The sequence below is a fragment of the Cyprinodon variegatus genome, unplaced genomic scaffold (genome assembly GCF_000732505.1).
Source record: "Cyprinodon variegatus isolate N-32 unplaced genomic scaffold, C_variegatus-1.0 Scaffold150, whole genome shotgun sequence".
Classification (NCBI taxonomy): Eukaryota; Metazoa; Chordata; class Actinopteri; order Cyprinodontiformes; family Cyprinodontidae; genus Cyprinodon; species Cyprinodon variegatus.
Window position 1 is genome coordinate 138982 of NW_015150603.1, and position 13792 is coordinate 152773.

General features: G+C 41.2%; 1 pseudogene; it reads right to left on the reverse strand.

Annotated features, from left to right (window-relative positions):
* Positions 1 to 9440: 9440 nt before the first annotated feature.
* LOC107086361 overlaps positions 9441 to 13792 on the reverse strand; it is a 36875-nt pseudogene continuing 32523 nt past the window's right edge.

The following is a 13792-nucleotide window of genomic DNA, read 5'->3' on the forward strand; positions in this document are numbered from 1 at the left end:
CAAACCTTGATTTTTATTTTTAGATTGTGTAAAAGTAAATTTGTACTTTCAGTCAGTAGAACTGGTGTTTAACCGGCTCCAGTACCAACCCCTTGGAGGAACCACTTTAATGGAAAAAAAATTGCTTGTTTTTGTTAAAATTTTGTCACACGCATTATAATTTGACCCAACTATCCTTCAGTATGCTTGAAAGTACTTCTATATGGTCTTAAGACCATATTTGTTTAGTAAAAAATGTATTCCTAAAAAAATATTCTGGAATGGAATTTTAAGTTTTCATTAGCTGAAAGTCATACTCATCAAAGTTGCAAAAAAAATACATGTTTGAGTTATATTCCTCTTTCTAAAATGACACTACATCTCAGTCTCAGTTTTGAATTGAAATTTTAATTATATAAGATTTTCTATATTTTATTTAATGAGGTGCATGTGTTATCATTATGGACATTATGTTTTATGTCCTGTACTGTACATATATTTCTTAAAGCATTATCTGTGAATATATGCCTGCAATGGAAAATGATGCATGCTACACTACTCCTTTACTTGACTTTTCATGAAATGTATGTTACAAAACAAATTGCCAATAAAATAAAATGTGTAGTTAAGTGCCAAACAAATTCATTGTTTATTGTATGAGTCCGCATAAGCCTTGCTATAACTTAAACCTGTCAGTATTTTGTGGTCCCCATTTGATTAATGTAACGGCATTTCTGCAGCTGAGTTGTTTCATGGCAATCTCATGACCTGTATGTGGAGTGTGTTGCTTCCAGGTTTAATTATTTGGATGTGTGTAACTCAAAATGCTGCTCTCCAGGGGTTTTGAAAGTGAGAATGAGGTTAAGTCAATGCAACGGAAAGAAAAGCTGCCACAATAAATCACTGAATATTGTTAGAGTGACACATTTGCAATTTATTTCAGCTTTTAAGGCATTAACAATAAAGGCCATGGTGCATTTAAGCAGCCCTAAGCAGAGTGGTAGCAAATAGATAATAACTAGAATGGAACTAAATTAATTACCAATTCTTAGACTTACCTTTTAGCAATGTCGAATTGATATACACAGTAGATTAACAATCAAGAAAAAATAGTTACTGTTAACTGTTTTTTGTTAAGAGGGGATTATAGTTTATTTAATTCAAAATGTAATTTATTTAAGTGAAGTTTTTTTCCTTGATTTCATTGGTAATTGTTATTGTAACAAAAGGGGAGGTTACAGCTAAAAAAGTTTAGGAACAATTGGTCTAACTGATCAGGGTCTCAGTAGAAGGACCGTATACAAGGAAAACATTTAACTTTGACAATATTGCAGTGATTTTATCATTTATGATAACACAACCTTTTCATGGCTCTTTTTTAACATTATGTGGCCTACATTCTCTGTGAGCTCTAGAATTTTGGTCTTTAAAATCCAAATCAAATCTGGAAAGTCAGGTCATTGAAAGTCCATAGAAAAGGCTTAAACTGATATTTTGTATGCCAAAATGTCATACACAACACTTAAATTATAACTTACCAAATACTACATCTAATAAGTCTTTAGGGATTGCGCCACAGCACACATAGATATCACTAACCCCACATATGATTTATTATTACTTAATTAAATTTTACGAAGAAATATAAAGTAGTCCTTATCTGCGTAGTATAATATAAACCAGTTTAGCAGCCAAAAAGTCCCACCTTATTGTTAACTGCCATCATAAGATTCAAAACACCCTCCCTCAAACTAGACAATCAAAGTCTTAAAAAATGTTAGACCTAACTATTTTGCAAACCACTGCAGGTACAAATGTTGTTAGCGAAGGTCACAGGTTTTAGTTGAAGACTGTAGCTACATGTACAGTTATACCATATTGCACAACATCAGAGAGACCTGACGGTGTCTCGAGGTAGCAGCCAGGAATAGCTCTCAACAATTCCACAAAATATGCCGTTTAAAACACTACAAACCAGGCATTGATCCTGTATCTATGACCGCCAACGCTTGCTGGGGCTACGGTCACAAAATGTTTTAAATACAACCCCTCTTGACTGTTAAAAAAGCTGCGGAGTGCTATGGACCGATGTAAACAAAGCAACAGCAAGCTCATGTACCACGCCAGGCCGAAGGAAGAGATGCACAAGACGGAGGAATCGAGGCTGCAGAGGAGGACTAATGGCGAAGCTAAGGAGAAATCCCCACAGACCAGCACTACAATCAATCCCGCTCATTGGATAACAAAATGGATAATCTCTGACTCAAAATCTTCAATAACGGAGACAAGTAACTGCTGCGCCATCATTCTGACTGATTCTTGGCTCCTTCCAGCAATACAAGACAATGTTATTAGCCTGGAGAGACTAAAGCTATACCGTGCAAATACAAGCATAAAGAACTCTGCTGTAAGACTAGGGGTGGCGGGCTCTGTGTTTACATCAACAACAGCTGGTGTAAAAATGCTAGATTGGTCGCCAGCTTCTTCTCTCCAGACATTGAGTTTCTGACTGTTACCTGAAGACCATTGTATCTGCCAAGAGAATTCAGTATGGTTAGCATTACTGCTGTTTATGTGCCCCCCAGCGCTTACACAAAAGAGGCCATGAAACTCTATACCAGGCTATCTCTGAGCTTCGATCTGCACAAAGAGAGGACATTTTCTTCATTGCTGGGGATTTTAAACAGACTAACTGGAAGACTGCTGCCTCATTTTTACCAACTTTTGGACTTTGCAGCTCCGAGTGAAAACCTATTCTAACAAGTCCGTCGGACTAAGCTATTTACCATTGATTCGACGAAAGGCATTATCTAGCGCCTTATAGCACCTTTGAGGACAGCTAATAGTGGCCTCTCTTGCTGGGGAGTTGGCAACACTGGTGAAGAGATGAGAGGAGCAGAGAAGAGAAGCTATTGAAGAAAAATTCTAAATTTTAACTGAAAAAAGTGTTTAAATATATGAAGGAAAATTAATTTAATTGAAATGGGTATTAGAGTTCACAAAGTTGTTGTTCTCCGCATATCCAATACTGCTCAGTTCTTTCCATATTGTGTCATTTTAAAACAACTTTGTCAAAAAAGAGCCAGTGTGTGATGAATAAATTCTCTGCTCAGTGGATGCCAATTCCCAATTTAGCTGGGCATGTAGGTTGCACAGCGGTTAGTGCGCAAGACCCATGTACAGAGGTCTTAGTCCTCAACGTGGCTGACCTGGGTTTGAATCCGACCTGTGGTCCTTTGCCGCATGTCTCTCTCATACCCCTTTCCTGAAAAAAAATTCCAGATTTTCATATCAACACCATTCTAGATCATTTCTAGATAATTTCTGACATATTTTTTAAACTTAGAACCTGAAACCTGCTGAAGATTCCCTCCCCTGAAGGGGGATGATTTTTAAGATTTATTGAAGAAGGGGGATGCAATCCCCTCTCAACTCAAGTACTGCCCTTCCCCCCTGTGTTTGCAGCAAACGCTGACTTCCTAAATGAATTAAACGGCACTCCAGCAATGAAAGCCGTTCTCCACCAGGGGGAGGAAGCACTCAACCTTGACATAGCTGAAGTAAAAAAAAACTTAGGACAGTCAACCCAAGAATGGCCCCAGGCCCCGATAACATATCGGGTGTACAAGGATTCAGTTGGCAAGTGTCCTCACAGACATTTTCAACACCTCACTAGACCAATCCATAGTGCCAACATGCTTCAAGCCTGCCACCATCATTCCGTTATCAAAAAACGCCTCAGGTCACCTCATTCAGTGACTTCCATCATGATAAATTGCTTCAAAAGGCTGGTTAAAGAACACATCGTCTGCAATCTGCCGACAAAATTTGACATGTTCCAGTTGAAGATGCCATCTCCTCCGCTCTTCACCTGAGCCTGGCACACCTAGAGGAGAAGAACACCCACGTGCGGATGCTGTTAGGAAAACTGAAAAAGCTGGGCTTCATTACACTCATCTGCAACTGGTTGCTAGACTTTCTCACACACAGACCTCAGTCAGTCTGGGTTAGACAAAACACCTCTGATGTCATCACCCTAAGCACAGTCTCCCCTCAGGGCTGAGGTGAAGTTTGCAGAACACACTGATGCACCTTGTCAAAGACCACAACAACCAAGATTACAGAGAAGAGGTGGAGCAGCTGGTGGGCTGGCACAGAGACAACAACCTGATCCTTATTGCAGAGAAAACAAAGTAGATCACCATTGACTTCGAGAAGAAACGGCCTAACCATGCTCCACTGCTCATCAACAACTCAGCTGTAATGGTAAATGGTAAATGCCATGTACTTATATAGCGCCTTTATCCAAGTTAGGAGACTTGACCAAAGCGCTTTACACTACATTCATTCACCCATTCACACACACACTCACACACTGATGGTGGCAAGCTACATTGTAGCCACAGCTGCCCTGGGACTCACTGACTGTAGAGCTGGTTAGCAGCACCAAATTTCTGGGGGTGCTCATCACAGACAACCTCACCTGGACTGTAAACCAGCTCACTGGCACAAAAGCATGCGCACTTCTTTAGCCTCTGCAGGCTTCGAAGCATGGTCCAGCAGATTCCAAAAAAGCTTCTTCCAAATGCTATTAGACTGCTGAATGTTGAATAAAACGGGAAAAAAGAGCTGAATGTTGGAAAAACTGTAAACCATATCTCCCTTATGTTTACATTTGATTACCATGTTTACATTTTATTACTACTGTACTGAAGTAATGGAAATGTCTTGAGAGCTGTACTAAACGAAATTTCATTCTGTATACATAGAAGTATACACTTACCCATACAAATGATGGAATCAGGTGTTCCAATCACTTTCATGGCCACAGGTGTATAAAATCAAGCAATGATGCACGCAGCCTGTTTTTACAAACATTTGTGAAATAATGGGTCCCTCTCAAAAACTCTGTGAATTCCAATGTAGAACTGCAATTGCATGTCACCTCTGCAACACATCCAATTGTGAAAGTCGCTTGCTTCTTAATATTCCGAAGTAACCTGTCAGTTGTATCACGAAAAACTGAACTATTTTGGAATGACAGCAACTAAGCCACAAAGTACTGTAGTGGACCACATAAACTGAAGGAGTGGGGTCAACAGATGTTGAAGTGCATAGTGTTAAGAGGTTGCCAACTTTCTGTGTCAGTCACTACACACTTCCAAACTTCATGTGGCCAGATTAGTTCAAGAACAGAGATCTTTGTGGAATGGATTTCCATGGTCCAGCAGCTGTATCCAAGGCAAAGATCACCAAGTGCAATGCAAAGCACCGGATGCAGAGGTGCAAAACCAGCTGCTGCTGGACTCCAGGGAAGCGGAGACGAGTGAAGTGCCTAATTGTAATTCTTCATCTAGGAATCTCATTGGAAGAACTGGGTTTGGAGGTTTCCAGTGTTGTGATCAAGTGCCGCTGATGTAGTCAGGACCAATCCCCTCAGAAGACACACCCCTCTGGCGGAGGTTATAAAAGAGGTAACTTCCTGCTCAACTTCCAATTTTTCCGGTGGCCCTAAGCAGCATAAGGGTAGTTTGAGTGCCAACTGAGGGCTAGGCTAAGTAGCAACCAAATCCCTCTGGAGAAGTCTGTGCTCGCTGGACCGAGTCAGACTGCCTTTTTCCTGTGATTCAGAAGGAGCTGAACACAGTGTTTTTATTCTTCCTATGATTCAAACCCAGTTGAAGGCAGTGTCACCTGAAGCCTGCTGCAGCAGATACAGAGAAGAGCTAATCCAGCTCTGCTAACCTAAACCTAACCGCCGAACAACAGGGCCCCGAATTGCTGAAGGAGTCTTTAGAAGTTGCCAGACATGTGATTGCCTGGGACGTAGAGACAGAGCTGCACCGAGGAGGTGCTGCTGGAGGCTACGGCTACAAGCTAACAACCGTAGCTTAAAGAGAGATGTCCCATGCTGCACTGAGATATAAAATTACCCCCCTTGCAAAATCATCCAATCGGATTGATCCAAATCTCTTTGAGCTGTTGTTGGACGAACTGACAGGACTGAAGACTGGGTCTGCAGAAAACTGGACCGAGCCGAAGGCCTTCACTCCACCGAACCAAAACAGTAACATCATCCTTCCCCTCCCCCCTCTCATTGGATGCTTAATAAGAGCTCTGCTTGGGTGAACTAGGTAGAATAGATAGTATTGTTGGTGTTTTATTGGAAATAAGCTTTCTGATTCAACTGCTGATGGTTTTAAGAGTTTAACTGAATGCTAATGCACACTACATAGACTGAATGACTCACATGTTTGTGAAGCTAATTGTTGTAGTGGACTGGCTAGCATGGTAGCTCCGGCTAGCATGGTAGCTCCAGCAACCCCGTGCTGAACATGTTATAGAGGATACATCATGAGCTAATCCTTTTTATTTTTCTGTTGGACCTGACCAGACTAAAACCAGAACCCCTGGGGCCAGCTAAGTTAACGGGTCTTTCAGCCTCATTGCTGTTTAATGCATTCCTGGGTCATTATTCATTCCTTACCATAAAATTGAATGAAACTTCTGTTTTCACTGCATTTTGGACAATCCATGCTCCCAACTTTGTAGAGACAGTTGGGAGCTGGAGGGTAGAGTTTGGTTTGAATGTACTTGATTGGCCAGCACAGAGTCCTGACCTCAAACTGGTAGAACTCCGTTAGGATGAATTAGAGCAGAGACTATGAGACCTCCTGATTTAACATCAGTGTGTGAGCTCACATTGTGCTTCTGGAAGAACTGTCCAAAAATCCCCTGAACACACTCTTAAACCTTGTGGACAGCCTTGTCATGAGCATATATTCTGTTCTAGCTGCAATGGGTGGATCAAAGGCATATTGATCCCCTATGGATTAGGAGTGGGATGCCACTTCAAGTCATATGTGATTCAAGACAGGTGAGCAAATACTTTTGGCAATATAATTCCCAGACTTAGGACTAACAGAAGGATGGTGACCATTACATTTGTGACTGATGCACATCGTAAAGCTAACCTGGTCACTAATCTTCTGTTTTCTTTCCAGAGGTTCCTGCCTGTAGTAGCTGACACTATCTGCAGCAGTTTCATTTCAATAAACTGTGCTCAGCTTTCACACTGGTGGTCTGGTTTGAAATCTGGGCCCATCTGTTATGATCATTACATCCCCACTTTTCACTGATCAGACAGGGACAACGTGGCAAAGCGAGTTTATTCTGCTCAAAGTGAGGATTGTGAGTCTTTTAGCAGCTAATCTGCACAGAGAAGCAACTTTTCTTTTTAGCTTCTATCTAAATGCCTTAACATATCAGACACGGTTTCACATCTGATTCAACAAAAAATCTGATAGAATAAGGTAGAACCCAGGTCAGTTTTGGTTGGACCTATGCAGCAATTTGCTGGTAATATGAGTCAGACTTAAAGAATGATACTGTTGCAAACTATTGGGAAATAGACAGAAAAATGTCTGTATTCACAATATAAAAAGACAAGTGTGCATATAGCAACCAGGGCAGATCTGCATATACAGAGCCTATTTAGACATTTACTAAATAGTGTACAGTACTTTACACTGAAGGAACTCAGGATAATTGTGTATGTTAAAATCCTTAACCTGTTCTGGTTTTATTTTTTGTAGTTTCACATGTCATGAGTATTTTTAGTGGCAGTAAGCACAGAACTGTATCAAAGACCACTGCTCTACTTTCTTTAATTTAAGAAAACCGCCACTTGAATATTTTTTCTGCTGAATTTTTCATAATTTGACCCAAATGGTGGGACAGAAGTGAAACATTTAGCTGTCTAACGTCTAACAGGACATCAAGCCCAATTCGGCAGTGATACAGTGATGCAGCCATCACTGGTTTGTGTCCAAGTCTGGTGACCATTGCCGCATGTCTTCCCCTTTTCTTTACTCCCATGTGCTGTCTACCTTCTTTTAAAATAAAAATAAAAGGCAGCTATAGAGCCTAAAAATAATCTTTAAACTATCTGGACATATGGTCACCCTATGCATATGTGCATCCAGTGTCATAAAACAGGATAGAAGGAACCAGTATTCAATGTGAGACAGACAGTGTGATAATTCAGAGCAGGAGGAGCAGGTGGATTAGATAAGTGGTAATTGGAACCCGGGCAGAATTAGGTAGGTGAATGAAATAGGCAATTAGGTCCAGCTCTCAGAGCCTTGAACAGTGATCAGCCAGTGTGACAGAAAAAAAATCACATCTGAGCTTGCAGACTTGGAGGCAAGTAGTGTGATCATGCCCTTAGTTGTGAAAATCTGCTATTTGGCTGTGAAAGAATAGCAGTATCACCTGATTTGTTATTTACAATGTATTTGTGTGCAAAAAAGACCCAAAGAACATTTAAGATTGAAAGACAATTTGCATAAAGGGAAAATTCCAAAAATCAAATGAATAGTTAAATTCAATAGATTCAATAAAAATTAAATGGTGTGCCTTTTTATGAGGTTGTCAGATTGAAATTACCTCTAAAAATAACAAAAAAAATAAATAAATTAAAAAAAAATTTTTCACTAAGTAGATATTTCTTGATTAAAAATATGCACATACATATGCATAGATATACCTTTACAAAAATATGCATCAGTATGATGTAATTTTCCTGAATATTTCATATTGTCAGGATTTTATCTAAAGCTCGGACCCACATGCAGAGAAACCAATTCAGAGAGACACCAGGGAAAAGGTTTAACAGGTTTATTGAAGAGGTAAGGCACGGTGCAGAGTTGCTCTGAACTCAGCTCGACCGTAACTGGAAGGTGAAGGGAAGACAAACGATTAGTTCAGGCTCAGTGGGAAATTTCATTCGTGGATTTGGAGAAGAGGATCTGGTTGTTGACTCACGTTTCCAGAGCAGTTGTAGAATCTTTGACTCCAATCTATGTGCTGTTTTCCAGTGTTATTCTGATTCGGTGGAGGGCGGAACAGGGTTTACCCAGAACTCGGATGGTTGTTGGTGAACGGAGAAACTGGCTGCCACTCAGATTTCCTGCTGTAGTTGAACGGGTCGTTGTTGAGATGATTCCCTTGCTCAGAGAGTAAACTCAATGTCCTCTCAAGGAAACTGGATCCAAACCTCCAGTTTGAATCCCCAGCTCAGTTTGAGGCTCAGTTGATTCCTCCAGGGAGAGAAGGTCCGAAAAGGTCCAGTTTGCAGAATGACTTCCTGCTGAGAGGCAAAGACAAAAAACGAAGTTAAAACTCTGGTAGACCAGAACTCAGTCTTACTCAGCAAAAAACTCACCTTGGCTAGAGTACCCAAAACTGGCAAACACTCTGGCGTCGAGGTAGTGGCAATCAGCAGCTTAAGAGCACTCCGTTAACGAGGTAACTATCATCAGGTGTGTGAGGAGGCGGACCAGAACCAGGCGCCTCCTGCTGGTGGAAGGGAGAACAACACAAAAAACAAACACATTTGATTTAAAAAACAATATTATATTTAATAAAAAATAAGCTTGAAAATTTCCCATTGTTCGTAATTACTCCAGTACTATAATACACCTTATGGTGATGCTTGGACACGTCATCAGAGAATAACCCGGGTTCACTGGATTTTTTAAAGGCCATACACCCCTTAACAGAGCGAGCCAGCCAGGGGTGATCACTCCCCGGCTGGTGTCCAAGGAGCGCACCACGTATCCCTCCTACGAATCCACATTCACCACAAGGCCTTTTCTGCAGCCTCAATGATTTTTTGGTGGCTTTCCTCAACATCAGGCATCTAACACCAATAATATTTGAACACTCTCTGGAGTGAATGTCCTGAAAAACCTCTGCATCTGATTTCGACAGGTTTGCAGTGGGCCGTCCAGCCATTACTCTCTTGTGCTTGTTAGCCACCTCAATGCGGTCCTCCCATGGGACAGTCAATTCCAGTAGGACGACTTGCTTGGTGCTCCCAGATGTTAACACCATATCTGGGTGGAGTGAAGTGGTAGCTATGTTAACTGGGAACTTGAGTTGCCGTCCTAGATCAACTTGGAGCTCCCAGTCACAAGCAGTAGCGAGGAGCCCTCCTGAGGAATTGGGATAGTTGTTTGCCTTCAGTCAAGGTGATTGCTTCGGAGCCTGTATCGCATCTTCTTCACTGAGCTGATCCGCCAAGGATTTAAAAATTTGGTATGTGGCACCAGCGATACCGCCCCTCTCCTAAGGTCTTTGCAGAGCAGCTCAGAATGTGCTCCATGGTGCCCCTTCTCTGGCACAGTTTACAATCAAGACTGTCTGCCAGACCGCTGGTGTGAAGGTCGGCCGGACTTGGGAGGACATAGTAGACCGACTTTATGAGGAACTTGCGAAGAGGTTCGGCTCTCCAGAGTTCTGTCTGTGTGCATTTGCAAGCATCCACTTGCTCCCATCTTGTCCATGCCCCTTGCTTGAACATGCCTACTATCTTCATGTGACGTTCTTCCACCACCTCTGCACAGATCTCATCTTGGTCCGGTTGTCGCTTCACCTTTCCGCTGGCAAGGTTGTAGCATGGCTCTGGAAAGCTGCCCAGGCCTGCCATCCCTACTACCACAGCTCCAACCAAGGTTTTTTTTTGCTTCAGCCTTGCCTCGCTCTATTGACTGCTTCTTTTGCCTGCCACTTCCTCCGGGTCTTGACAAGGATTCCTTCCGATGCCACCTTGGCATCTGCCGAGTTCCTGTACATCATCACCTCTCTTCAGCAGGTGACTTTGAACTCCTCCATTAGTCCACTGAAAGGGAGGTGCAGCTTGGTGGAATGGCCATACAGGGCAATGCTGCTTAAGGACAGAGGGAGCTCAAGCCATCCTCTGAGAAACTGGCTAATGGTCTTCTTTAGTGTTTCTACTGTTGTCACTGGTACCTCGTAGACTAAGAGGGGCCAAAATATTATACATAGGGTTGGCTACAATGCCACTGCATCCTTCATGGAGCTGTCAAAGATCTTACCAGGCTCTTGACAGGCTTTTTGGTCACTGTTCTAATCTTGGTCCCTCCCAGTGAAAAGTGGTCAGCCACCTTTGTTCAGGACCAAAGACCTAGACTTTGCTGGCATAAAGCTAATGTTTGCTCATGGGATGAGCTGTCCGACCCCCTAATGGAGCCACCTGCACCCCAGCACAGATGTGGTCATCACTGTTGAATCATCCATGAAGATTCTTATAGGTGGCTGCTGGGTCTCAGGTCTTGATTTGGACCCACTGCATTCGACCTCAGCACTTAACAAACATGGTCATGGCCAAGGAGAAGTGTGACACCGAGATAGTACAGGCAGTAATTATGCCCTTTCCAGGCAGTGCAAGGTAGATGTTACTTTGTCTGAGAAGACTCTTATGCTGAAGTCGTAATAGTCCATGATAAGGTTGCAGATCTTTTCAGGAACGTGGTGTCTTGTCAGTGCTGTGCTGTTTTGACAAACTTGTGAGGGATAGATCCGCATGTGTTGGTGAAGTCAAGCCTGACGGTTGCCATGTCTCCTTTGCTATCCCTTGCTTCCCGGATCAACTGCTTCACTACTCCTGTATGCTCCAGGGACCCAGGTACTCCCAGTTCTCAATCCTTCTGGACAGAGGTGTCTATGTAAGCGTTCTTTAAGAAAAACTCCGTTAGACGTTGGGACACAATCTTAAAGATTGTTATAATGTGATTAACAGTAAAATGAGAGAATAACATTTTTAATAACATTCCAATCAATTTACTATGACCATAAGGTTGTATCTGGTGAATAATCTTACAACTCAGTGAAGGTGTAAATGTAGTACAATCCGTTTCTCCTGATTTCTTTCTGTCTATTAACAGCCCAGTTGCTGAACCCACTGTTGTTGCTTCTGCCGCAGGGCTAGGCCAGGCTTCGGATTTAATTTCTGATTGTATTAAAGAATGTTGTCTACTGTTGCAGACATCAGTCTCCCTGAAGCCCCAGGTGTACTGTTAAAGGATTACTAAAGCTCACTCTACTTGTTTAAAGCCACAACCACTCATACCTCCACTATCTGGTCTCCCATCCCAAATACTTCCTTATATTGCATGCTGAAATGACACATGACCTGGCTGTGATACTCTTCTTTACAACATTTATGATGTTATTCCAGTATCAGCGGGTCTGCTGTGCAAAATATCAAAGACAGGGTGAATAAAACAGGGATGTGAGCTTTGAAAGTCTGCTGTGAATAAGGTAAGAGGATGCAGCATAAAAAAATGGGGCCATATGAAAGCTTTTATGTCTATCATCCATTTTTCCCCTGCCTTTGGTGTCTAAAAAATGTTTTTCTACCCATATCCCTAGAGTATGGTTTATAGTGGTACACCTGATTCTGCAAGACAAGTCAAAGACTGCTGAAAGTTTGATTGCTGTGAATTGAAAGAGGATGTCATTAACTCAATATACTGGAGAGATTATATCTAGGTCATGGCAACATTTATACATCTGTTTTATAAATGTTTAAGAAGAAATAATAGTTTTTGGGTTTCTACTAAGTTTTAGCTTTAGTTTTAGTCCATACAAATTTATTGTTAAACATACCATTGACATGGAAGATCTTATTTAAATATCTCAATTGCCACACTAATCATTTTCTTCAATTTTAACAATGTATTTTATACAGCTTTACATAGCCTTGGATTATCTTTTCACGAGATTTATTTTCATTTCAATGTCAAAAGCTACTTTATTGGTCCATTCCCATTATATTACCCAGTTTCTGTTTAGGGAGAAGCTCTGATGCCACAGAAGAAGATAGATTATGTGACAGTTCAGAATAATGCTTTTAATACTCCTTTTAAAAGGTCATGCTCTGGCAGTATATGACCACAGGCTTGGAGAACTGCTGTGCTCTGAGGAAATAAAATGGGGAAAATGTTGTGGCTAAGATGGGATTGCTTGCAATATCAGAATGTATTGCCAAATGTCTTTAATTCTGTTTTTTCAGCAGCAGGTTTGCTTTAACTGTCCTTAAGTCTATAGTTTTACAAAAATAAATACACAGTGCAGTGATAATATTAATTACTCCCTTAAAGATTTATCTGGTTTGTGCTTCTTTGCCATACTTCAATGTATCATAAAACTAGTTTGAATATCAGGCAAAGATAAATGGTAGTTTCCTTTACTGAGAGACAAGAGCTACCTGAAACCAAGCTCCCTGTACGTACAGCTGTGAAAACTAAAACCTGCCTTCCCTCCATTGACATCAATGACTGTAATCAAGTTCAATAACTTAATATGAATTATAATAAGAGTTTTACATAACTGAGAGAAAATATGGTTTCTACACTGCTTTGTTTCAGACTCATTACAGGGGATGTTAAACACCCGTTGTGGTGAATAAGGTAATGCAACAGCAGCTAAATATGTTTCAAGGATTCCATCAATTACAGCAAGTCACCTGGGCCCTAAAGCAGATCAAAAGCCTTATGGGGGATTTATACAGCGAGATATTAACACCGATTTCTGCCTGTTGTTACCCTTTCGAGAGGGCCCGATAATCGGGGAGATAATCCTACAGTGCCTGGTGTTTTAAGAGTGATCAGGGCTGCTGGAGAACGTTGGGCCAACTCCCATCACAAATTAGGTAAAGTCAACATATTGCATACTGTAGTCTGGGCCTGATATGCTGTCATAAATGGTGTCTGCGCGTCCAAAGAATGGAATGACAGAGTTTTAAAAATGTAATGAATGAATCATTTCCCAATAAATATCTACTTGATTTAATAATACATGAATATTTAATGTGACAATGAATTGTGAAACAACTGAATGCAAGTAAGACTCATTTATTCAGAATCAGAAATATTTTAATAATCCCAGAGGGAAATTACTTTTGTTACATGCTCCAGTTACAGTTTTATGTATATATATATATATA